This window comes from Aedes albopictus, chromosome 2 (genome assembly GCF_035046485.1).
Source record: "Aedes albopictus strain Foshan chromosome 2, AalbF5, whole genome shotgun sequence".
NCBI lineage: Eukaryota > Metazoa > Arthropoda > Insecta > Diptera > Culicidae > Aedes > Aedes albopictus.
In genome coordinates this window covers 203438468-203466137 of record NC_085137.1, presented here as the reverse complement: position 1 = coordinate 203466137, position 27670 = coordinate 203438468, and the positions used below count along the sequence as shown (strand labels likewise).

The 27670-nt window shown below is 38.0% G+C and overlaps 1 protein-coding gene and 1 long non-coding RNA gene across 3 annotated transcripts in view; one reads left to right on the top strand and one right to left on the bottom strand.

Moving 5' to 3' along the window:
• The window catches only part of LOC109425214 (tyrosine-protein phosphatase Lar), an 830826-nt gene that overhangs the window by 758184 nt on the left and 44972 nt on the right, over positions 1–27670 (bottom strand). The window contains exon 2 of the mRNA XM_062851024.1: positions 12693–12732. The gene's annotated coding sequence lies outside the window, so the exon portion shown is untranslated. The remainder of the gene's footprint in view (positions 1–12692; positions 12733–27670) is intronic.
• Positions 1–27670, top strand: part of LOC134287883 (uncharacterized) — a 140411-nt gene that overhangs the window by 83710 nt on the left and 29031 nt on the right. The window lies entirely within an intron of this gene.

The following is a 27670-nucleotide window of genomic DNA, read 5'->3' as shown; positions in this document are numbered from 1 at the left end:
CGGTGCGGGTGTTGGCCCACAGAACCATCAGTGTCATTTTTATTTTATTATCGCTGAATTAGTACTGAACTGACAGGAGGCAGCTGCTCCCAGCCAAAGGCACAGAAGTGGAGCCGACCGACCGACGACGGGTAATGTAATACTTTCCCAGGCGATTGGATTGGTGTGTCGGGGAAAAAATAAATCAGATTTTTCCGCGCTGTAAAAGATCGCCTCTCAAACAACGATTGCGCTATAAAATGTATAACCAAATACGGAGAGTGATACATAAAAATCCTTTTCCCCTCCCACCAGCTGCGAAGGACAAGGATTCCCCGCTCGGGTTGATCAATCGGAGGGACCGGTCGGCCTCCCTTCCAATCGTGTTATCCACTCCATGACCGTTAAATATTGAAGGAGGGTTTTTCTCGGCGTGGAACTGAACGATTTATGGCCAGTTTGGGGATGATTCGTTGAAGCGGCATATTTTCTTCATTGCAAATAATTCAAGGCTTAATTGTTTTTTCGCCTCGGTTGGGGCCCAGCCCTCGGGTGGTGTTCTATTCCCACGAGTGAGTGGCCCATGCGGACACAAGGGGAGGCGGGGTCCACGGTTGTTCCGGCTCACTGAAAGCGATGATCGATTTCCAGATGAGTTTGTTGAATACTTCCGATTTTTTTTTGCGTTTGCTTCTACATCGAGGAATCGAAATGTAATCCTTTTTTTGCCCGAACCCTATTAGAAGTGATTTCTGCTGGATTCGGATATGAGATGGAAACTTTTACAATGCTATCGAATGACAATGGATTTCGGAGACAACGTGACACGATATTATTTTTTAATGAACACAGCTTCTGGAAAATTCTTTTTTTTATATTGGCACTACAATTAGAGGAAGTCGGTCAACAGTGAGGAGTTTGATTCTAGAATTACAAGTCGTATTTGAAATATTATGATTACTGGGTATATTCTGATTTTGTAAAATGAAAAAAAAAATAGAAGTTCAAACAGTCGCATATCGAGTCTGTGTTAGGTAACAGTTTAGATGCTCAGACTTACTGCACTGGTACTGGTATGTTGCTGTGAAAAAATACCGAAAAGAACTCCTAGAGAAGGAATTTGTGGAGAAATTTTTGGACAAGTGCCGGATGGATATCCTGAAAAAAAATATCAGAAGAAACTCAAGAATTTCAGAAGGAACTCCTTATGAACTCCTAGAACAACGTTTCAAGAAATTCGAGGAAGAAATTTGGGGGAAAGCCCAGAAGAAACTCCTGTAGGACTACCAGAAAGAATTGCTGGATGTATTTCTGAAACAAATCTTGAAGGAATGCCAGTAAGAAATTCTGGAAAATTGGAGGAACTCCTGTAGGGATTGCGAAAAGAAAGTCTTGGTGAATCTCAAAACAAGTCTTGGTTGAATTTCGATAAGATGCTTTAGCTTCGCTTAGCTTAGCTTAGCTTAGACTACTGCACATATCTATGGTTGCTACTCCGTGATTGAACCGAGCCAATGAGAGTTGCAAAATGAATCAACTGAATAATCGACTGGGTGTGGTCAAAATTCTCACTATGCACGCTTCAGAGACTCTTTTTTACGGTGCAATATCGGCGCTTGCGGTCCTTGCAGTCAGTTTGGAAGAGGGAAGGAATATTAGTACCAACCTTTGTTAAGTGAAGGACCACGTTTACCGCTGCGATTCCATCAAAGGCTGCAGGAAGGAGTGTTTGTTAGTAGGGAAGGTATCGATGGGTCTGGATTCACTTTGATAAGTAATATGACCTTTTGACGTTGAATCATGCTGGTTGCCGCGCTATTGCTTACTTTACGCGGAAAGCAAACAATCGATCACCCACGTCAGGTGATCACTTAATAGTTACTACAAACGACTCGTATCAGATGGTCTCTCAATATTTAACTATAAACGACAGACAGGACATGCAAGCTGACGCGCTTTTGTTCACTTCACGCGGAAAGTAAACAACCGATCATCCACGTCACGTGATCGCTCAACGTTTACTATACACGACGCGACAAACCATAAAAACTGGTTCACTATTGTTCGCTTCACGCGGGAAGCGAACAATCGATCACCCGCGTCAGGTGATCGCTCAATATTTACTCATCAAAACCAAAAACATACAACAAATCCATATTGAGCCTGAACAAGGGCGAAAGTAACATGATATATCCATCGACCGCCCTCCCCATTCCTAAACAACAAGATGCAAGCATGGTTGCACTTCTTGGCCACAAAATGCTAGGTTGCGATGCAATCCTGCGTTCAAGTGTAAAAAAAAAGTACAATCGAACCTGCATGCCGCTACTCCAATCTGAAGAAGATAGAGGCGATGGAGATAAACCGACCATGCCCCGTCCCCACCCAAACCCAATCTGGAAACATACACAAACAGATACACAGAAAAGTATGTTGGCTATCATCTCCCAGACTGCACAAAAAATGAAATTTGAGAAATCAAACTGGAGAGACAATTTGTAAGATGCAATCCTGAACAATAGTACATATGTATTTACAAAATGATATAAAAAACCATGTCGACACTCATGGTGAGGAACTATACAAATTCTAAGGATAAATACTTCAAAAGTAGGAATACGCTCAAAATTACTAGTTGGAAATAATCACCTATGCAAAAAAAAAAACAAAAAAGTACAATAATGGAAGCAGAATCCAAAGAAAAGGGAACAACAGAGAACGGCCTCACCAGATAATCCTATTCAGCTGGGAGGGGGGGGTGGTTAAAAATTCAGAGAAAAATAACAACGTGGTCATTGGACAGCCCCTCATCGAATTCCGTAAGATAATCCAGTGGTACCTAGAGGAATTCAAAAAGAAACTTATTGAGGAATCCTAAGTTTTGGGGAAGTTCCAACTGATTGCATAGACAAATTCTTTCCGATTTCCTAAAAGTATCCCAGAAGAACCTTCTATAAGAATCTGTGAAGGAATACCTGGACAAATCTCAGAAGATTCTCATGGAGCAATGCCTTGGGGCTGTTCATAAACCACGTAGACCAAATTTTGACCATCTCAGACCCCCCTCCCCCCTCGTAGACTTTCGTCCATACAAAAATTTTGAAATTTGTATGGAGCGTAGACTTTTGCCAGACCCCTCCCCTCCCCTCAAAAAGTCTACGTGGTTTATGAACGGCCCCCTTCCGGAAGGATGGAAACATATTCCTCTTTGTTCAGATATCTAAATCACGTTCCAGAAGATTGATCATTCCAGGAAATGTGTCATTCTTGAAAGCGTCGATGCGGGTACTGAACCTGTATTAGAGTCGATTATCTTACTAAGCAAATTCCTTTTTAACGGATTTCTACTAAACGGGCTTCTTTTAGACAGGGGTGAGCATTATAGGAAACAAAGTGCCATGCTAAGTGCTTATGGGATATCGGCTTTTTGGGGGTGTGGCCAATTTATCTTAGATGTGTTAAGAGACAGCACAATACTTTTTTAGGGCTTGAAAAGATCTACCGTTTTGGTTCAGTTTGATGCTAAATTACGATATGCGACAGCTCAAGAACCTGATAATTTGGAAGGATAATTTAAGATCTTCGGAAAAGCTTTTGGGTACGCCAATATCTTACAGATAATGAGTTGCGAAGTTCAAAATTTCTCCACTGGGCGGCGCTAGTGAGCATGTAAATTTGCCCTACATGACAGCGATTCTATACCATTACCCGTAAAATTATTACCCGGAAAACCATTACCCAGAATGCCATTTACCGGAAAACCATTTACCGGAATGTACCATTTACCGGAATGTACTATTTACCGGAAATATCTTTACCCTCTAGTAACACATTTGTCACAGAAGAGTCACGGTGGCGCAGGGTTTTGTTGCACAGCAGTGATTTTGACTTACTTCTAGTAAGTAAGTATTTATAAGTTATAAGTAAGTCACAATGACTTCTGCGCAACAAAACTCTACGCTGCAACAACTCTTCTGTGTCAAATGTGTTACTTGAGCCGTCTATCCCTGTTGGTTTGAATGACACCTCATGCAAACCAACGGTGTACATTTTTAATTTAGTAACTGTGTGGGCATCAAAAACACACACTAATGGAAATCCTGTTTGTTGTTTTGTTTTGATTCTGTGTTTCGTTCCACCCCGTTCCCTGAGCAAAATGATGTTGGAACAATTTTTAGTTTGAACGATGTGCAGATTAGCGAGGGTCAAATAAAAAATCGTTCAGATTAGATGCGATCAAACCAACGGGGGTGGACGGTACTGAAGTGTGCATGCCCAGAAAAAAATGTTTATGAGAGCTTTGCTTCTACCATACTGTATATCATATGGTCTATGTTAAGTCATGTACATAGTTACTACTTCTGAATGCCAATCCAAACAGGAGGTTTAATTTTTAGTCCAATCGAGGATTATTGCATGAGGCATTTTTTTTATTTCCTGGCTGATTATATGACATTGATTGACTACGATTGGTAATGGTTTATTCAGATTATGCAATAATCTGCATAAAATAAAAGAACCCAATTTTTATTGAGCTAAACAGTCATCATGCTGAATCAAAGTAAACTGACCGAAAACAGACATAGAAAGAACATCCTGTTGCTAGAAAAAGGGCAAATATCTATGAGTGAAATTTACAGTTTGTTATTTAAACAATTCTGTAACCAGGCTTAGTTGAAATGCTAAGTTCCCCTAATTAGTCAGGGACGTGATCAGTAATAACGACGCGTTCAGTTCGCGGTTCGACTACGATTATTTCTTTATTCATAATTCAGCCTTAACTTAGGGTCTCCCTCGGTGGTGACCACGTGACCCTTTGTGCAATCTCAGCATAATCGCATTCGTCGCTTGGGCGGTCATTGCCCGGGTGGTATGGTTGCAGTTATGCTGAGCTTGTGTTTTTACATTAACTGGAGTGGTTTATTTATCAGCACTTTATGTGCTGCTACCAGGGCCGTATCCACCACAGAAAAAACAACTCATTTTCAGGATGCAGGGTCATTAGGCTAAAGGCCATTAGGCCGAATGGTCCTCAGGATGAATTGCAATTCAGCAGTTACGAAACTGGCAATTTTTTTTATTAAATTTATGAATTGAATATTGAATTGAATGCGCCAAAAACTATTTTAGCAATCATACTAGAAAGAACAGCCTATACTTAAAAGAAGGAAACATTCATGGGTAAAATATCAGTAGATTCAGCATCAATAAAGTATCTTCGTGCCTGTCACACGATACATACAGGGTGCGGCAGGAAAAAATGCGAAAAGTTCAAGGCACTATTACACGCTAGATATGGGATATATATGACTATTTTTTCATGACAGTGTATCAGTCAATGTCTATATTCTAGCACTGAAAAATAAAAATGAACATATTTGATGTTTAACATGTGATAATGTAGGCCTAATAATCGGATATCAATAAACTGCGCGCCCAATGGTCATTAAACAAAATGACTATAACAGTAACAAAATTAGCTCAAATTCGATGAACAACCAGACCACACTGATCCAGAGCCATGTAGTTTCACATACCAGATGAAATAAGTACATATATTTGATGATATTGTAGAGAAAATCAAAAATTTTGTTTTATCAGATGCGACATTCAGCGACCTATGCGATTTTCTGCGGTTTGAAAATTCTGGTTGTCTTCATCTTCAGGCGCCGCCATGTAAAGGTTGGTGACCAAAATGGGAGATTTTTTACTTAACTTTTCAGAAAACTAGCCTGTTATAGATCATGGAACGTTGAAACATAGATTGGTTAATGTCAAATGGACGAAAATGAGGTTTGAAGTTGAAAAACACTTTCGCATTTTTTCCTGCCGCATACTGTACATGCAAAATGGTCATTTGCAGAGGAAGCTCTCAGTTAATAACTGTGGAAGTGTTCATAGAACACTAAGCTGAGAAGCAGGCTTTGTCTCAGTGGGGACGTAACGGCAAGAAGAATGACCATTCGGCCTAATGATCATTCGGCCTGATGACCATTCGGCCTAATGACCATCCGGCCTAATGACCATTCGGCCTAATGCCCATTCGGCTCAATGACCTTCGGCCGAATGGCCTGACACCGTTATAGTTTATCTTCGTGCTTGCAACACGATATACACATGCAACATGAATATTGGCAACGGAAGATCTCAGTCAATAACTGTGGAAAAGCTGATAGAACAAGCTGAGAAGCAGGTTTAGTCTGACCATTCGGCCTAATGACCTTCGGCTGAATGGCCCGGCACCCAATTGAGGGCAAAACTCCTACATAAAAAGCAGAAATTGCCAATAAACAACATGGTAACCAAACAGCTCTAAGAGTGTAAGCCAAAAGAACAGCCCATTTTTTAAAGGAAAAATATAAGATGGAATTAATAGATTGATCGCCAACCAATTCTGTAACGTTATTGCTGTGTGCGTTCAAGATGCAAACGGTCCCCAAATGCGCTTCAAACGCGGTAATACATGTTACCAAAGGCAACGTAGCAACCATAGCCAATATCACCGCCAACCTAGGATTAAATAGCTCCCACTGACATCGGGTTACTTGTTAGAAAATCTTACCGCATTTGGTGGTCCCGCATTTGATATTTGCATTTTGAATGCACACAGCAATACATCGTTAGAAAGAACAGCCTATAAATTGAAGAAGGGCGAAACTCCTATACAGTAAACAGTTCGACTTCCAATAAACTTTATAAATGAACCTAGAAGCACAATCTTCGACGAAAAGGAAGAAAATGTCATATGGAAAGCTACAGTTTGGTTTCCTGTCTAAAAATGTTCATTCAGCCCAACGATGCTTGATCTACTTTGCTTAGTGAGCTGAACCGAGAATCTAGTTATGTCTTGAAAAAAAAATATTTAGAATATACTTTTAAGACATGATTATCTTGAACTTGGTCATCAACTGATTAAATCAAACGAAATAAGAAACAAAATATAAGATCATGTTTAAACACACCAAAACATTCTCTGAAGTCCTAGGTTTTCCTATGCCTTTCCGGGAAATGGGGCAGTTTAGAAAAATGGCTTTCTGATAAATGTGTTTTTCCGAAAAATTACTTTCCAGGATATAGTTGTCAATAACAGTAAACGTAGAAAGAACAGCCCATGTAAAAAGAAGGGCAAATATCTGCTGGAAATATTAGCAATCACATTCAGCACATTGTTTATTAACTCATTGAGGAATCACATATATGTACTCTACATGACAGCTCCGACGGTTAACCAATTTACTGCTAATCATAGTTTGGCGAAACTAGTGTTTAGCTTAATTACCGGGATCAAATGTCTGGATATCGCCATCTGGAAACAAATTTCGGGAAAAAATCTTTTCAGGTAAATGGTTCTTTCCGGTAAATGATTCATTCCGGGTAATGGTTTTCCAGTAAATGGTACATTCTGGTAAAGAGGAGCGGACCTGGTGTGGTGGTTAGAACACTTGACTATCACGCCGAGGACCTGGGATCGAATCCCACTCCCGACATACTCACAAAAAGTGGGCTCTTCCTTCGGAAGGGAAGTAAAACGTGGGTCCCGAGATGAACTAGCCTAGGGTTAAAAATCTCGTTAATACAGACAAAAAAAAACATTCCGGTAAATGATTCATTCTGGTAAATGGTCTTTCCGGTGAATGGTTTTCCGGTAAATAATTCATTCCGGGTAATGGTTTTCCGGGTAGTGTCGTAGAACCCAACTACATTATTAGTAGGACGACATGAATGCCCCATCTGGTGTAAAGTGTCGAAAATAAACAAACAAACAAACATTATTAGTAGATACGCCAAAAATTGTCAAAAAGCTTTACTAGAAAGAACAGCCTTTCAACATAGAAGGCAAAATTATATAGGAAACAGTAATGGTAATCACGACAAAGCCGCAAATATGTTACGCCAATGAACTGCCGTTGTTCAAAAAGATGATACATTCTACAGGAAACTAGTACCAGGTAAACTATTATACAAAGCCCAAATATAAAGGATCGATTTTCGTTCCTGGAAATTTTGTCAAATTCCTGGGTATAGTGTATCATTGTGCTTGTTATACAATATAGTTAACGCAGCAATGGCAGGCAAAGAAAGCTTTCATTTAATAACTGTGAAAGTGCTAAAAGAGCACTAAGTTGAAGATACAGCCCAAATTGCAATGATAACGTAAAGTAAGAAATAAAACGATAAAATGGATTTAAGATTATTTTCGGTCGATTTTTTTTTAATTGGACAATTTGACTTTTTGACCACTTGTCATTTCGAACTTATGCCCTACTTATTTTTTTTTGTTTCGACCTTTTAACCGTTCAACCTTTTGACCGTCGACCTTATGATCGTCGACCTTTTGACCTTCGACTGAACAACTTTGCCTAGAACAACATCTTTCTAAATTATCAGGAATCTGAGCTATGAAATATCTAAAATTTACATGTTCACTACTTCCACCTAGCGGCAAAATTGCGAAACAGTTATCCCATTTCATGTAAGTATCTGTCATACTGCTTAACTTAGCCGGCTTTCTAAGTTATCAGGATTCTGAGCTATGATATATCTAAAATTTGCAAGTTCACTTGCGCTACCTGGTGGTAGAATTGCGAAACAAGTATATTATGTAAATCTATGTCATACTGATCAACATTGCCGAAGACACCATCTTTCTAAGTTATCAGGATTCTGAACTATTAGATTTCTAAAATTTGCAAGTTCACTAGCGCCGCCTAGCGGCAGAATTGCGAAATAAGTGTACCATTTTATAAAAATCTATGTCATACTGATCAACCTTGACGAAGACATAATCTTTCTAAGTTATCGCGATTCTGAGAAATGAGATTTTAAAAATTTAAATGCTCACTAGTGCCGCCCAGTGGAGAAATTTCGAACTTCGCAACTCAGCATAGTACACTAATTACGTAATGCAAAAATTAACCATTTCAGATTCCCTCTCTTTCCCATGTAACGCCTTTTGTATGAAAAGCCAAAAACATGTGTATGGATGGGTTGTAACGCTAGGCTGGACTCCACCCTCCCCCAAGCTCAAGGTCTTGAGCTGTCGTATATCGTAACGTTTGCTTGACGCTCTAATGTGGTTCCTGTAGTGCGATGTGGCCACAAATATGGAGTATGAGAAAAAATAAACAATGGAATTTTATTGTAGACTGCAAACCTTTACTTTAGGAATGTGTGTGATAGTAAATTAACATAATTGGTCTAATGGCCTATTCAGCCTAATGCCATGTTCGGTCTTATGCCTTATTCGGCCCATTGGCATTTTTTCTGTTCGGATGAGCCACTGTATTTAGATCTTCTGTGGCAATACGCGTATCCTTCAGGTATCAGGTATCAGTAGGTCGGCTCCAGAAGCACGTTCTCCTCCATTTGGGAAGTTTGTGCCATCGCCACGAACACGAGGTACGCGTATCCTTAGTATTTAGTTCGTGTCGTACTACTCCATTGTCATTGAGAGGCAATGCAGCATTCATTTCTGTAGTACAGTTCTTGTTTTGTTACCGCAGAGGTTCTAGAAATTGAATGTGATGAAAAGGTGCCGTTTTCATAGAGATATAAACTCAGCGAAAGTGCGTCCTCAATCACACACAATCGAGTCGATTTCTAATGACATATTTGGCCTAATGACCCTATTCGGCCTTATGACCTGTTCGGCCCAATGGACAATTCGGTACAATGGTTTTCTCGGCTTAATGACATGTTCGGCCTTAAGACTTATTCGGCCCAATTATCTACTCCGCTTAAAGTCCTATTCGGCCAAATGGGCACTTTGATGTAACATTAATTTGCGACCACACGACCTTTTTCCGACAAATCGATATATTTTGCCTGGCGACCGTTTTGAACTAACAACATATTTGGCCCTATGATCTTATGGCTTATTTCGATGTAATCTGCAATGCAAGGGGCTGTCCATAAACCACGTGGTCATTTTTTTGGGACTTCTCTAGATACAAAAAGAAGCAAGTGACAAAACCCCACTTTCGAATAAATGAGGTTAAAAGTTTTTCATCAATTTTTCATCCGACACAAACTGTTTGGAGTTTCAAAATCGACCCAATTTCCTCCGATTTACTGTAATTTTTCTAATATGCGTTAAACTAAACATAAAAATGTTCCTAAGAGCTTGAAATCTTATTAAAATTTGTATATGCTGAGCTCAAAATCGACAAAATGGTCACTTCCATCCCTTTACATCTCAATTCTTTTGCATGCCAAATGTTTCACAGCTTTATTTCTTGTTGGTTTCTTAGATACTTAATTATTTAGTATCTGTTGCAAAGTGGTTTCCCTTTATCTTTTTCCTAAATCCAAGCCGCAAGTACCAGCCACCCACGTGCATGAAATAGCGAAAGCTTACATGCTAGAACAGATTCAACCATCCTTGAATCGGCGTCTTTCGTTCCCTCTCCTGTATGTCATATCGTCGCTTGGTTGGGTGACAAAAGCCACCACGTAAGACGGATCATCGTTATTTGTTTCGGTAGCTTGCTGCAACAACAACGACGACGGCATTCTGATTTTATACTGCTTGGAGAAGCAAAAACGGAAAGGCTGTTACCCATAATTCAAACAAAACTGTCAAACCTTCGACGCCTTCGCCCAGTTTTTGTCTGCCTAGGTATATGTTAGTCGGTTAGTGATGGGTTCTACTCAGTGCTATCAGTATGCAAAGCGTGGATTGCTCGGTACAGGGGATTTGACTTTGCTCAGCCGATCTAATCCGTTCCAGCAGAGAGCAAACTGGTGTTCCTTGTTGGATTAAAGCCGGATGGCTTGAGGCACTTGCAGAAAGTGACTTTGGCGCAAAAATGGAGACACTCATATGCCACTTGATGATAGCTACTGCGGCTGGGATAGGGCTCCAATTTATGTTTTTGTCACAGATTAATTGCTTCAATTGGCATTTGACTGGTGGTCGGAAGTGGCAGAAATCGGATCGGAAAGGGTCAACTCACATTAAATTGCATTTTAATGGGAGCTCTGGCATGGCATTCCACTTACTATAAATTCTGAACTTATTTGGATTTTTTCTAGAATTTCGGAAAGCATTTTTCTTCCATTATGACCTGGTCAAGTTTTCAAAACTAAAGGAACTCAGTCCTAGCCCCAAGGAAGTTGCTTGAAACTATCTGCTGTTGAGATATTCAGTTTTCACATATCCTTTATTCAAATCCTTAATTCTGAATTAACCCATAACTGTACAATACATGTACACATCTTATACAGACCCCTTGCCCCGCACATCAGTCCTCCACAGATTTTACGATAAACGAAACCACTTTCACTGCATGCCATTGTTGCTTGGCGTGAGTATTACCCATCAAGGATCGTTCCACAGTCCACACGGACGGCGAGGAAGGTTTCTTTCGCGGAGAAAGTCTCAATTGGCGCGGTGGTGGATGCAAGCTGTCGGAGAAGCAACTCGAGCAACCGCAGAAAAGTGACACATCTTGTTTGGATGAGGGGGCGCCGACAGATACACCAAGATTGGATTACCGTCATTGGCATCGTTTGGTCCTCGGCATCGTTGCCGCCGTCGACGAGTTTACGACCTATTGGATTAAAACGGATGCTTCGGAATAAAATATGCAAATTCGCCATATCAGTGCCATCCGGTGTAATGGAAAGACAGGAAGCAGTCGAAGGAATTTCAGTGGGATATGACGGTGCGTGGTGGCGGGGGCGAAATTCAGAGACCCCAGTTAAAAGGATGCGACGACGTTGGTCGGAATTACATCGGATTAACGCGGCGCGAAACGTTGTCGGTGAGATTTTCCTACTGCAGCAACGTTACTTGCCGAGGCATTCGTTTTATATTGGCATTCGTAGGATTAGGGAACACATGGTTACGGAATGCAGTCACCGGAAAACTGGCTTTTGTGCTGTTCCTTGTTAATATGGGGGCAGAATCGAAGTGTGGCTTCACTGTGTCCTTGTCCAATACTTGCACTAGTGCTCATAAAGCACTTTGATTACTACTTTTCTATTTGTATTATATTTCTGAAACAGTTATATGAGGTCCAATTATTATTAGGGAAGTTGTAAGGACAGACCTAAACTCCTGTTTTGGATTTAAGGAGGACTCCTACTTCAAGGATAAACATTTACTTCGTCATATGCGCTAATCATATCAGATTGGAAATAATCAATAATTAAATATATTCCAACTTACCTTTGCCAATGACTCATTGAATGGGGACAAAAAGATGTTGACAATAAATAACCAGCCTCAATAGCACAGGAAATCGAATGATTACGCAAAATTTCGTGTTTTGTAAGTTGATACAACTTCACATTTTTCGTGTTTTGCGTATGCCGAAGGCAATCGCACAAAAGCAGCAGCTAACCGAAGCGTTCTTATTCACCACTGTTCAATTTTCACTTCGCCAGATCCCCTTATTGAACTAACCTTAAAATCACACTCAACAAAAGCTCTGTGACAGTTCAAAATTGAATTTCACTGCAGCAAAAGCTGCTCATGGTAAATTGAAAACGAACGTCTTCGTCCTTGAGATTTTCTGTATACGAAACATCGTATTTAACAACCACAGAGAATGGTGCATAAAAATAATAATCGGAATATTTTGGTCGTCATTCTAAAGCTATATCTATTTCAATTCAAAATATTTGTGCTCAAAATGCAGCCCTTTTTATGTTTTATTTCATTATTTGAACCGATTGCAATGTGATATGAATAATCGGTTAACACTTACCTGATATGTTGTCTTCGCGTAGCAATGTTCGCAGTTCAACCTGAAACAAAGAAAATATAGATATTACTATAACTTTCCAAAAAGATGTTTCTTTAAGCGATTGTGTGGGAATAGTGCGGAAGGTATAAATTCTTCTTGATGGTCTGTTTTTTTCATCAGTTTATTTATTTGGGACACAATTGCGTTTATCGCTTTGCGGAGCCGAAATTCAATTTTCGTATGTTATGTACAATATATCATAGTTAGTATGGGTCGGAGCTATACTATCTCGTGGCAGCTCGAGATTAGTATGACACGATAGTTTTTAAGGATGGACTTGGAAAGGGGGTAAGGGTTCTCTGAAGTTCATCCGGGAGGCATATCTTGCTGGCGTGTTCGTAGTCTTTGTAGACATTGGATACCAGATTGCAGTGGATTATTCTTCTGGCAGATGGCCAGAAACAACACAAAATAGACAGAAACAGAGAAAAACAAAAACTGGGGAAGAAAACGCAACCGAATTAAAGTTTTACACAAGCAAAACGAAAAAAGTTTATTTTGATTTTTTTTTTTATTTCTGTGTATTTTAACTAAAGCTAATTCTACACTTGAGTCGATTTTGATTGATTTGTCTTTATTTAAGAGACTTTCAGCCCTTGGCGCGTAAAAAGTCGAAAACTCAACACTGAAATATTTATATGAAATTTATTGAATTCATTCAAATTTTTATTCTGAAAGGTCGAATTCAAAACTCAATGAGTGAAAAATTAGATAATAGTTAGTCAAACTTCACATTATATAAAAATGGAAGATGCATAACATTCTAAAATAAATTCAGTATTTAAAAAAAAATGCAATCCAATAATAAACATATGTTTAACAAGGAGGAATAGGAAAGATTATATGTAGTAATGAAAAAGGTAAAAACATGAAAATATCTGAACATCTCCAAAAATCAATTGGCTACATTATGTGAAGTAACGGCCAGTGTTAAACCCACGAGTATTAACCAAGACCATGCTAAGGTCAGGCCAAGAACTTTTCGCAATGAATATTTCCTCGACTTTTTGGGCATGTCGTATTTACACCAAGAAGAAGAAGAAGAATAAGGAGAAAAAAAAGGACGAAAACAAGAATAAGTAGAAGACAAACGGAAATTTTGCCGCAAAGTTTCATGAAATTATTTGAACTGCAAGAAGAACTCAAAAGGTTTAGAAAAAGAGAAAATTTTCATAATATTTCAAAACATTGGAGTAATGATGCACTTCAATTTGTTAGTAATTTTTTTTCAATAATTTTCCAATAATTATTGCATCCATCTAGAATAACGATATAAAAAAGAAGGGATTGCTTTCACACTGTAAGATGGTTTGATCTTTTGCATCAAAAATACCACTCAATGATAGCATGTGACGCAACATCTGTCTTCTACTAAAGATACTAAATGTGACAAGAATACGTATCATACCGAAGGCCATCCATGCAACACTAAGTTCGCAACAAAGTAGAAGCTTGAAGCGACAAATGCGAAGAAAGCGTTCGTATGGCGGTGTAATAGTCATACCATGCAGAAAGCTCAAACGGGGAACCTACTGCGCAAGACCGCGGGAATCTGAAAGCTTTCATAGCAAGGCTGTAAATGCTATGAACACTGCAAATGGAAGCATTTTTGGCTGCACAACCAGGACACAAGAACAAGGATTCGACCATTGAGAACTGTGAATTGAGAATTGAGCTTTTCGAAATCTCTATTTTCATGATACATGAACCTTCATGTATACCACTGATTTGGTGGTTTTTCAAAAACGAGAACGTAATCAATTTATTTGAGTATCATGAATTGTAACATGAACAGACTAATGTTTAATTTCTAGTACTAATATGAATACTTCATGGACACATGAAGCCCACGTCGCCATAAGCGTATGCATGTAAGTTTTACGCAGAGTGGAATAATTGAAGAATTTGAGAACATCCTGCAATTATAGCAACATGCATCCTATTCACCACTATCATGAATTCGGGCGCAGGATAACTCCCCACATGCCGACTACCTGGTATATCTCTTGTATGTTGAAATAATAATAAATAATGTTCATTTTGAATTTATTGCTGACTGCACCCCAAATTGGACTGACAAAATAGTGTGCACACACCATCAAAGTGTGTTTGCAGCGTCGGGCCACGTCGGATCAAATTGAGGTCTTCGGTGCACTTATTCCTTGTATATGGAGGAATAATTGCACCGAAGACGTCGAGACGATCCGAGGCAAATGTGCAAAGTTAGCGATTTTTATCCAACTGGGGGATGCCAGATGATTTTTTGAAAAATCTGTATCACTCTTTTCGAAAATCTGTATCCCATACAAATTTTAGGAGAAAAATTTGTATCCCATACAAAAATAAAATGGCTCCTCTAGCTCAGAAATCTGTATTTCATATAAAACAAAATGTGTATGGGTGCTCAAAAATCTGTAGAGTACAAACAAATCTGCATATATGGCATCCCTGCCAACTGGTGAAACTTTCACAGTGATCGTTCAGCTTCCCAGCAGGCAAGTTTGCCGCACATGGCGCCAAAGATAGCATACAGAAATTATGGCTTCTATGTTTCAAGGCAAATTGCATTGATGCCTATGCAATAGTGTAACCATCATGATCAAAGATTTTCATTCTGGATAAAAATCGATAACTAATTACTGAGGCGTCCGATTTGAATGTAGCTTAGGTGAACCAAGGACCAACTAATACTCTAGGACACTTGGGGAAATCCTACGGTCAATTAAATGGAAAACGTCGTTTTCCCTTAGTAATTCCCATACAAACTTTGAAGGGCTTGTGCACTCTCAATTTTTAACCAAATTACCTCAATTTTTGGGGGAAGGCTTAGAATAGCGGTGTGGAGCAAAAACGATTTTTAAACCACGCTTTTAAGTATATACTTCAACGTGAAAAAAAGCTTTACTGCATAATTTTCAACAATAAATAATTTTGAAATATAAGAAAGTTTACTGGAATAACAATGGGAAAACAAACATTTTCATGTTCAATGAACATTGGTCATATTTAAACACACATTTTTAGTCAGCGGAAGAAACAGAAAAAATATACATTAAAAATTGAATTTTCCAGCTTTACTGTGGAATATTTTTTGCTCAGCCAATGCTGAACTAAGGTTGAAATGTAGCACTTTCATAACTCATCTAGTATCAAGGGGTTATATTGTTAAGGTACGTGAAAATAAGGGAAAGTTTGATTTTTTTGTAAAATTAGATAACTTACAGTTACCAGACCCCAGTTACACCAGGGGAAAATGCAAACACAGAAAACCCATTATTTAATATGATTTGGATAACTGTAAGATAGAATATTTGTATTTAACTGATAACACTAGTTTACAAAATAAAACGAAAGTCGTGAACTTCTGTCTACGACCAAAATTTTTGAAGCACAATTAAGCGCTGATTTCGAAACCGACCTTCAAAAAATTTTAAGTAGAACAGTTTTTGAGTTTTAGCTCAATATCGAGTTTTACAACTTTTCAAAATATGTAATTTACTAAAATTCAAATATATTGCGTTTTGTTCAACGAATTTTATATCTTTTTCCATAAATTAAAAGCTGAATTCGATCATCTGAATACAGGTTTTGCGTCAGATTGATGAAATTCAAGATATTGGCGTGTTTTAGGGACAATCTCCTTAAATTTTAGCAAAATTCCCAAAAAAAATTGAAGAAATGTATTTTTTTCAGTAAGAAAAAAAAACAATTTAAAATTTTTTTCTCGACGTTTATTTGACATATCATATGTAGGCGAGTTACTGTTAAAATTTCAGCTCAATCGGAGCATTGATTACGGAGAATGAGATGTTTGAAGTGAGCGACTTTGCTTAAAAATAGAACAAAAGTCGATTTCAAATCATCAACCTTGTATGGAAAGTCGAAAAAAATTCCGCTCTACTGTAATTTTTTTCCTTCGCGTTTTCGAACTCAGGGCATACCACCCAGCCATCCACAAATCGTTAATCATTGTGTGGCCAAAATCGTATATTTTCATATATTGAATCAGAATTGTATAATAATATGTACAGGGGATAGACAAAATGATCGGGACAGGCAAAATTTTCACTTTGCCATTCACTTTGAACTCTCTATTTTCAACTTGGCAATATAGCTAATAGAGATAACGCGCAGTACTCAATCAAAGGATCTAAGTTCGATTCCCACTGAACACCAATTGGTTTTTTTTATTTGAAAATCTTGAGTCGTATATTGGTCCTCTCAATTGTAATAAGATCATGCATAATCGTATATTTAGACGGATAAAATCGGCGAAATCGTAGATTTTTTTCGAGAAATCGTAAATTATGCTGGATGGAATCGCAGTAATCGTATATATGTTTCGATATGGCCTCCACTTTAGTATGTATATGCCTGTTTCGTGCAATGAATACGATTTCTTTGGTGCTATATATGTGTGACTATTTCAGTTGCAATTTCGATATAGCAACCAAATTGCTGGCTGGGCACCAAAAATGATCATCAGCTCACCGAGTTCAAAAATGCTGTAAACTACTGTAATATTTTCGTTAAAACTTTTAAGATTTTTCGATCATAAACACGCAACAACTAATTTTTTTTTTCTAACTTTCACGCCAAATCTCGCCAAATTGGAAACAAAATTATAAGAAATAATTAAGTATCTTGAAGGATCTTGAAGGTCCTCACGATTTAAATATCAAAGCAAACTAACCTTATCAACTTTTATTCTGGTAATGTTTGGGATAGGCAACTTTTTTTTTCCCACAAAAAAAAATCAACATGCTGTAACTTTTCATAGAGTGCTTCAAAAAATCTCAATTTTTTACTGTTTGTCAACCTACTACACCTTGTCCTTGTTTTACGTCCACCATTGGCCTAACTTTAAAAAATTGTACCGCCAAAACAAAAAGCATACTTGACATTTTTATATTTTTTAAAGCTTCTCCTTAATCAAAAGAAGTTTACAAAAATATAAAAATGTCTAGTTTGCTCATTGTCTAAGCGGAAGATTTTTTTGTTGCTCAGCCAACGGTGGACGTAAAACGAGGTTGAAGTGTATATGAAAAATGTAAATAGTATTTCGGCCTCGTTAAGCTTTTGGGCGTATAGGCCTACTAAATAAAGTTAAAAAAAAACCTATTATATGTGCATCATTGGTACAAATTTCGACTCGATTGAATTATTTTTCGCGAAGTAAGAACCGTTCGGGTAAAACACTATTATTTAGACAACTAATTTTTGAACTGTCATATCTCGGAAACCAATAAACCGAATTGAATGAATTGTTTAACGTTTATCAACAATATATTGATACTTAATACGAAGTTATAAAATTAAATATTTTCTTACGGAGAATTAAGTTAAGATTTTTTGATGCACTCAATGATACTGTGTATCAAACAATTGTCCGTACAGCAATATTTTGGTCAAAATAATTTTTCATTTAAATGATTATAACTTTTTTATACGTCAATCAAAAACGCTGAAATTTTGACTAATTATAACCCATATATTAAAGCTCAATTGGTAAGGTTTTGAGCGAGATCGAATATGTTTTCTGAACGTTATTAAACTTTTAGTAAAACTTATAAAATTTTTGAATACATTTTTAAAACATTAAATCTCAATATGTACATGATAATTTTTTTTTCAATTTTTTTCGTAATACAGCTTATACCTAAGGCTTTCATATGCAGCTTTGTTTAAGGTTTTATATTCACTACAAAAATATGAAAAATCTGTATATATTCAGAGTGTCATTTGAAAATTTATCATATTTTGATCAATAAAAGTGCCAAGTGTTTTCAGCTTGTTAAAACTCTCTTAATGATATACTTTTATACAGGACCTACTAAACTACATATGAAGAGTAGGTCCTATGGATTTTTCGTTCAGTAAATGTACTTTTATTGGAGGAAAACGTTTGGCAGATTATATGTGCAAAATATGGTACGATGTTTTACCGTCAACTACATACGCACATTTTCCATATTTTTTGTAGTGAATATAAAACCCCAAACATGGCTGCATATGAAAGCCTTGGGTATAAGATGTAACACAAAAAAATGAAAAAATTTCATCGAGTACATATTAAGATATAATGTTTTAAAAATGTGTTCAAAAATCTTATAAGTTTTACTAAAAGTTCTATAATTTTCAGAAAACTTATTCGATCTCGCTCAAAATTTTACTAATGGAGCTATAATATATGATTCATGATTGGTCAAAATTTCAGCATTTCTGATTGACGCATAAAAAAGTTATTCACATATGAATGAAACATTATTTTGACACTGTAAGTTATAGCATGTTGAACTTTTTTATGAGAGAAAAAAGTTGCCTATCCCAAACATTTTGGCCACCCCCTGTATGAGCGTAAGCCAATTGAAATGCATGCAAACAAATCATGCAGCAGCATTAAAACCTTAAGTCTAAACATTGTAGAAGAGTAACCATGTGAACATTTTTTTTATTGTGAGAAAGATACATAAGTATTGCTTCTTCATGAAACCATACACTCAAACATTGACTATGTAATTTGACGATTTTGTAAACTCTAGAAAGTCTGATGATATTCTTGCGATAAATTTTGACTTGGAAACCACGCTGTATGAAGCTTAGAAATCTACTATAACTTCTGACAAATATAACTTAACTAAAAGCATTTTCTGTACCAATAACAACTAAGTAAGACTGCCCCTTGCGACCCCCCAGCTAAAGGCCGGTGACAATTCTTCCTAGGGTATCCCCAAGAATTGTTTGAGAAATTCCTTCAGTAATTTATGCTGAAATTCTACAAGGTTTTTAATATGCTTCATTCGGTTTCACCGAAAAATATTCCCTGGGATGTCTTTAGAGATCCCTGAAGGAACTTTCAAGACATTCCTGGAGAATTGTTTCAATAAATTTCTTTAAAACTCCTTATGATACACGTGAAAACCCCTAGACAAAATTCTTGGGTTTTTAATAATTCCTGAACAAATATTCCTGAAGCGCTTTCTTAAGATATCTTGAGAGAAATTTTTAGATGAATGCCTAATTTGATACTTTGGAGAATACATTAAGAAACACCTTAAGATACTCCCTTTCAGAGTTGTGCAATTTCAGGATGGTTAATGTCGGTCGAACAACATTCGGTTCATCCCTCCCTCACGTCATACGTACGCTGACCATCAAAAGAGAGTCGAACCATGCCAAAGCAACTCAAGCTAATCCTAGTTCCAGGCAGTACCATCAACATTCAATAGCAATGAACGTCTCTACTTTTTGAAACACACAATGAAACTTGATGCTCTGATGGGTTCAAGTTTTGTTCTACGTCTTTTATATTCATATTCATATGGAGTATTATGGGGTATCCAGTTAGCCTAGTGCTTAAGGCTATGGATCGCTAATCCAGAGACGACGGGTTCGGAAGGGCCCATATAGCCGAGGCGGTAAACGCACGGGTATTCAGCATGACCATGCTGAGGGTGACGGGTTCGATTCCCGGTCGGTCCAGGATCTTTTCGTAATGGAAATTTCCTTGACTTCCTTGGGCATAGAGTATCTTCGTGCCTGCCACACGATATACACATGCAAAATAGTCATTGGCAGAGGAAGCTCTCAGTTAAAAACTGTGGAAGTGCTCATTGAACACTAAGCTGAGAAGCAGGCTTTGTCCCAGTGAGGACGTTACGCCAAGAAGAAGAAGAAGAAGAAGAAGAAGAAGGGTTCGCAAAATTTTCCCGATTCCCTGGATATAATATATCACTGTGTTTGCCTCACAATATACAAATTCTTGCAATCGCGGGTAAAGAGAGCCCTTCATTTGATTACTGTGGAAGTGCTCAAAGAACACTAAGTTGAAGAGAGGCACACCAAGTTCCAGTGGGAATGGGAGCCATAAAGAAGAAGTTGATGGCGTGCAACTCATTTTGTATTAATTGTATCGTGCACACAAGTAAACAAATTGAACTTCATTTGAGGTAACCTTGATAACGGTCATTTAGTAGTGTGTGTCTTAATTCCTTCGTCCGAACAACGGGAACACGCGTCGAGCGGCTATTAAAATTTGCAAAACCTAAGCGTGGTGGGAGTTCCAATCGTATCAATGCGTTCGTCGCGAATGTGTTTGTTATCGAAAAAGAGACGGTCGACTGCAGCGTCGATAGGACGAAAACAAATATGTAGATATCAAGATGGTAATGATGCACAAGATTGCTCCCTTTATTCACAGAAAAAAAAGATCACGTACATGGTAGAATTCTTGAATAAATTCTTAAATTAATTTCTGGGGTATCCCTGGAACATTTTTTGAAGAAACCCTTAGAAGAACTCCTGGATATACCTCTGAAAGAATTCTCAGAAAAAAATTCTTATACAATTTCTGAAGATCCCTTAACTACTACCTGGAGAAATTTCTGATAGTAATCCTGAAGAAACAATGAAAACCCTGGAGGAATTATTTAGAGAAACTGAAAACTAAAAAAAGAAATGAAAGGGATCTTTGAAATAAAAATCGGAAGAACTGTAGAACCCTCAGCAGGTATCCATAGAAAATTTTCTTGAAAAAAATCCGTGAAAAAATGCTAAGGAAAAGATCACGGTGTAATTTCTGCAGGAATTGTTGAGAGAATCTTTATAAAAAAATCTGAAAGAATCCCTGAAAGAGGCTGAATCCAAAGCAAAACCTGGAAGCATACCTGAGGATACTATTGGAGAAACCCTTGGAGAAACTTCCAGAAGAACCTCTTGTGATTTTTCTAGAGGAATTACTAAATGAATGCTAGCGAAAATCCCTGAATAAACGAAGTAATACTTGAAAGAACCTCTAGAGAAATTCAACCAATAATTTCGAAAAAAAATCTGGCAACAAATTTACATTTCTAGGAGAAACCCTAGAGTAATTTCTGTACGATTCTTCGAAAAATTCTCCATAAACTACATTATTTCTGGACGAACATTTGAAAAGGGCCTATCTGCTTTTTGTAAACAAACATGTTTCTGTCTCTGTAGGGCCCATCTGCATCCACCCACGCACATCAACACCCTTAACAGATAGCTTGAAGAACACTCTTTCTGATAAGGGTGTTGATGTGCGTGGGTGGATGCAGTTGGGCCCTACAGAGACAAAAACATGTTTGTTTACGCAAAGCAGATAGGCCCTTTTCAAATGTTTGTCCAGATTTATAGACACGTTTTGTGGAATTCCTGAAGAAACCCATTGAGATATTTCCAAAACCAATTTCTTGATAAATTTCTAGAAGAATTTTCATAGTTAACCTAAAAAAAACTCCTGCAACAAATATTTGATAATGTTTCTAGAGAAATTCCTTGAGAAAAGTTTCAAATATGTACATGAAAGAATACAAGCATGTAGCAATGAATCCTTCAATGAATCTCAGGAAGAAACTTCTGAAGAATCCCATGGACCAATTTCAATATAATCTTTTGAGAAATTTCTTGAGAAGCTCCTGAAGATGTGCCAAAGAAATTTGGTTGAATCCTTGATTTTTTTTTCTGAAATCTTAAAATCCTGCTAAGAAATCATGCGAGAATTGTTTCTCTGTAGCCATTTCGGAAAATGTTTGATAAATCCTCAAAGAATTCTCAATGGAATTTTTGGCGGGATCCCCTTTGGATTTTTTTTAATTTTTAGAAATTCTTGTAAAATTCATAAACGAAATGCCTTCCCGCGATAGTAACAAAAAAAATCCTGAAATAATAATGCCTAGAAGGGTTTGATGGATAATTCTTAATTAGACGCAATAGTGAAGTCATTTTATTTTTTTTTTATTCTTAATCACTTAACCTAATTTACAGCTCTATTGTCCACTGGGGCACTACGTGAGCAATTTCAATTGACAGCTGCACTTACATTTTATACAGCGCCTAGGTTCTATTGTTTATCGAACTGGTTGCCCTTCTGCTGCTTTCACTTTTTTCTACTTTATACCTAGTAGAATGATGAGCACAAGGATGATGATGGATGACCGTTGTTCCTTTCCAGTCCGATTGGGGGTCCATTATGAGTAGCAGTTCGCCGATGTCCAGGTATCCGGGTCCGTTTGAGCCATGGGGCTCAGAAGAGGGTCAGTGTCAGTTGCTCTCGGGGGAAAAGCAACTGACGAAAAATTGCAAGTGCCGGGGCTGGGAATCAAACCCATGACCATCCGCATATGAAGCGAACGTGTGACCAACTACGCCACGGGCCCCGACTGTGAAGTCATTTCGCGGGGGCTGAAATTTGGAAACCTTGACTAACCAGCTCTGATTTCACAATAACAGCACTGGATAGTATCAGGCCCTGCGCGCTGCCCGTAAAACCATAAACATTGAAAACAAAAGTAATAGCACCGTACGAAAGTTTTCACCTTTCAGGACACGCGCCTATCGCATCCTAAAACTGCACCGCGTTCGCACTATATACAACGAGCGAGCTTTTTTGGTTGTGTTGTACTTTTAACATTGGCGCGCGTTCTGAATAGTTAAATCAACCCTACCTTTTTTAGGCCAGTTTCCATGTATGAATTTGTTATCTTGAAGCAAATGACAAAGATAAGAAAAGGTAAAAAGCAAATTACACAGTCATATACAAGTTTCCCATCAACACTCAATGAAATATCTATGTTAACGCGATGCATTTTCACTGCTGTGGGAATCAATCAGCACCTTGACATTTGAAATACAGTCGTTGGGGTTGACAATGGGTCAGAAGGGCAAGATTGATTATCTGAAATATCTCATCAATTATTTCGAATATTGAATCGTAGATTTTATGGTGTTATCTTCGTAATTGCCAGTACGTAATGTTTTTTTTATCTTTATTATCGAGACTTTCAGCCCGAGGCTGGTTCGTCTCCAGTACGTCATGTCGAAAAAATTAAGGTTTTAGAACAATTAGTTCGTTTTTGATAAATCATCGAAAAAACTTTAAAAAATACATTTTTAAAATGTTACTTTTAAGGTTCGGTGAGACATCACACTTTCATATGGATTGTACGTTTTAGAATCTCAATATTACACAGAAAAAAATATTCATGTAAAATTTAGCAAAAAATCATACACATAAAAAGAATGCTAGAGTTAGTGCATATTTACATGAGATATTAAGTAAAATTACGTAACGTTCGTGTAAATTTCCGCTAATACTCGCGTAACCGGTTGGTGTCCATGATGGTTACGCGATAGTTGGCGGAAATTTACACGATGGTAATGTAATTTTACATTATATCTCATGTAAAAGTGCACTTACTCTAGCCCTTTATGTGCATGATTTCTCGCTGATTTTTAATTACATATGTTTTCTGTGTAGCATTAGTTAGCATAGCATCATATACTATATTATCAATAAGAAGTATCAACCTTAACCAACATTTTATTAACTTGCTTTGTTGTCAATGCGGAACAAATTTCGGTTCCTTTGACCCATTCTCACCCCTTCGAAGGGGTGTGGGTCAATATTCATACACTATAAGTTTTAAAGAAAAATGGCGAACTCTAAATATTTTTTCATTATTTGTGCATGCATTACTAAAGAACACATTCCAGTGATCAAAGGACTTTCTCATGTAAAGAAGCAAAAGTTATTGAGCAATGAATCTGAAAGTCTGCATTTTAGACCCATTCTCACCCCCAGCGACGGTACAAAAAATTTAAAAAAAAGTTGCAAATCGGTCCACAAGTCAACTTGTCAAGATATTGTCATCACCGCAACAGCACTTTCTAAAAACACAATTTCGAGAGAACCGCGTTTGAAGTTTGCCTTGTACTGATGTAGGGTGCGCGCTACAATGGGCTGCAACTATAGCAAGTATGCTTTCAGATTATGCAATAAAAACAAGCTCGATTGTTTTTATCCCCGCAAGTATGTTTTAGTTACTTTAATTTTAGATAAATAAAGACTGATACTTCAGGTGGTGCAAAAATATCAGAGGTCTTCAGCAAGACCACACAGATCGAAAAAAGAATGTAAAATTGTGTGACATATAATGTACATGTTTGGAGCGTTTACATGACATATCATGTAAATGTCATAAAATATCATGTAAACTTACAATATATGTCATTTAATTCAGCATGACTCTGAGTGTTTACATGATTAATAACGCAATTGTACATGATATATCATGTAAACCATCATAACATTAAGTTTACATGCCAAAAATGAAGTTTACATGACGTGGAAATCTCATTATTTTTATCTGTGCATGATGAAGGTGACGGGTTCGATCTCCGGTCGCATCAGGCAGCTCTCAGCAGGTTTTGTTCGAGTTAGGACATTACGCCAATAAGAAAAAAAGAAGAAAAAAAAGAAGAAGAATAAGAAGGAGAAGAATTAGTACAACGACATGTATTACATCAAAACTTCTATTGTTCAGAAGGTGTTGAAATGGATCGTTTCATTGAACATATTCTCACAATTGGCGTATAATTGCAATCGGTACAAACACAAATCTGAACTATATAACCATGAGTTTCATGTCCATACTCTATATTCCACAAAATATGGATCTCTATAGCTTCGACAGGTGATCTTGACCTTATCCAACCAAACACATCCTGGAAACAATAGAGCCTTCTTGTAAACCAATTTGTTAGTGACCGCATCCTTCCGTGCAGCCAAACCATCACAGCATCAGCATCGTTGGTCACGGTGTTACAGTCGGCAGTTTCTTTCATCTCATCTCATTCTGTCCCCATACAATAATGGCGAGCTTCGTCAAATTTCACACTTGTTATGCCAGTTATGTAAAGCACCACAGCATGAAATTTGCACTTAAATGAGGAGAGCCAGACCCAGAGTTCGCTTTCTGGGCCTGGTCCTACTTGAATGCAACAAACGGTCAGGCAGGACGACCGGAGAGTGAACCGGCAAAAACTCGGGTCTCCATCATGGTCCAAACAACCCTCACTATATATATGCTTACCGACCGGCCAGGAGTCACATAAAGCACATCAAAAAGTGTCTACCGACCGGCGACGACCACGACCAGCATCTACCGTGCAGCAGCAACACTAACCAAAGAGGACACACCCTTATAATTATGTTGTTTGGATGCACTTTTTCTTGGCCGTTGTTTGCCTTACCCCATAGTGCTGTGGTTTGGATGGATAAACGAAACTGTGACAAGGGTAGCTGCGCTCGTCGTGATCCTTCGGAGTAATTTACACATAGAATGTATACCTGGCCCATTCATGACCTGTCACAATAAACTTGTCTCGGGGTTGACCGAAAAAATAATCGAATACAGGGCCGCTGAGCAGCGCTGGCTGTTTTCGTTGCATTCTGGTGCAATAATGCTCACGTCCCATCAGCAGGTAAGGCAGCTAAGTGAATACGTTGGATGAATATTTTAAATCTTCTGGCCAAAGGATAAAGAGTACCGCTGCACAGTGGGACTGCTGTGTAGAGAAAAGCAGGCAAAACTTCCAATTCTAACTTGAATGAAAACTTGCTCTGATGCAGCGATATCGGTTGATGAGAGGCTGCCAGTTCAGTTTTCTCTGTGCTGTATTCGCGATGGGTGTAAGGATTAACAAATCGTGGCTAAGGAAGCCAAAGATCCCGAAAGCGTTCATCGGCTGCGTACGTCTTTACAATACATTCAACCAGCTAATATGCTTCTCAAATGACATTTTGGGGACCGAGAGCGATAGAGTCAGCATGGTGTTTTTTTTTGTATTTTTGGTTTTTTTACTGATGTTCCTTAAAAAAATCAGCTTTGGTCCTCATTGTTGCTTCAGTCCCACTGTGCGGCACCGAAGAACCTTATAAGTCAAGTTCATAAATTGTGCCAAGATGCATGATTAAAACTCATTTTGTGTAACGCCAAACGTTTATTAGATTATAAGGTGCACTCGGGGTGACATTTTCCCCTCCTACCGATGGTTCCAGTCAGTAGTGTGGTGACCGTTTTTACCCTTCTCTGAACGGTGGTGGTGCGGTATGGCAGTGCAACCGATACGAACGACAATAACAGCAAAGGACACTCTGGGCCAAACTGGGTCAAGCCAAACGTCAGATGCTGTGGGTCTGGGTCGGGTAGGTATTGTTGTGTCGAAACCTGCCAGCAGGTGGAGAAGCCGCAGTAAACGGTAGACCTGATTCTAGGGCCACCACCACAACACCATGATGTTTTATGCAGAACTAATTATTTAGTTTTAATTAAGTTCACGCAACCAACGACCGGTTCGTTAGAAACGTCCATTGTACCTGGTTCTCTCGATCCACCGAAGACGAGCGTATCTTGATTCCAGGATGACAGGAATGCGGTTCTAGCAAAAGTTTTGCTCTAAAAGTGGGTTTCAAGCCACCTATAACACAGCGCAACATTTTTTTGTCTCAAGAGCAAACTTATGTGTCTCCGAAGGATTTTGAGCCGCTGAATCCGAATCCGGGCACAGATTTGCTCCAACACGTCACAATTTTGAGCTATACCTCAATTTATAGGGCAAAATATGCGATTTTGGGCTTTTTTGACTGCAAGCCATTCAGCATGGAAATATTTTTTTTAAGCAATCAAAAGGTTTATTGGACAATTAACATCTAATTTAACGACGCATGCAAAATATTTCGTTTTACTTAATCAAATTTGATAGGTTTAAGCATTTTATGTTAGTATGAAAACTTGCATGCAACTTTTGGAGGGTGACTTGTATGGGAAATATCGTACCCAACATAAATCGCTTAAAACTATCTAATTCGATTTGGTAAAACAAAATATTTTGCATGAGTCGTTAATTTAGATGTTAATTGACCAATTAACCTTTTGATTGCTTAAAAAAAATATTTCCGTGCTTAATGGCTTGCAGTCAAAAAAGCCCAAAATCGCATATTTTGGCCTATAAATTGAGGTATAGCTCAAAATTGTGACGTGTTGGAGCAAATCTGTGCCCGGATTCGGATTCAGCGGCCCAAAATCTGTCAGAGACACATAAGTTTGCTCTTGAGACAGACCAAAAGTTAATTTTTG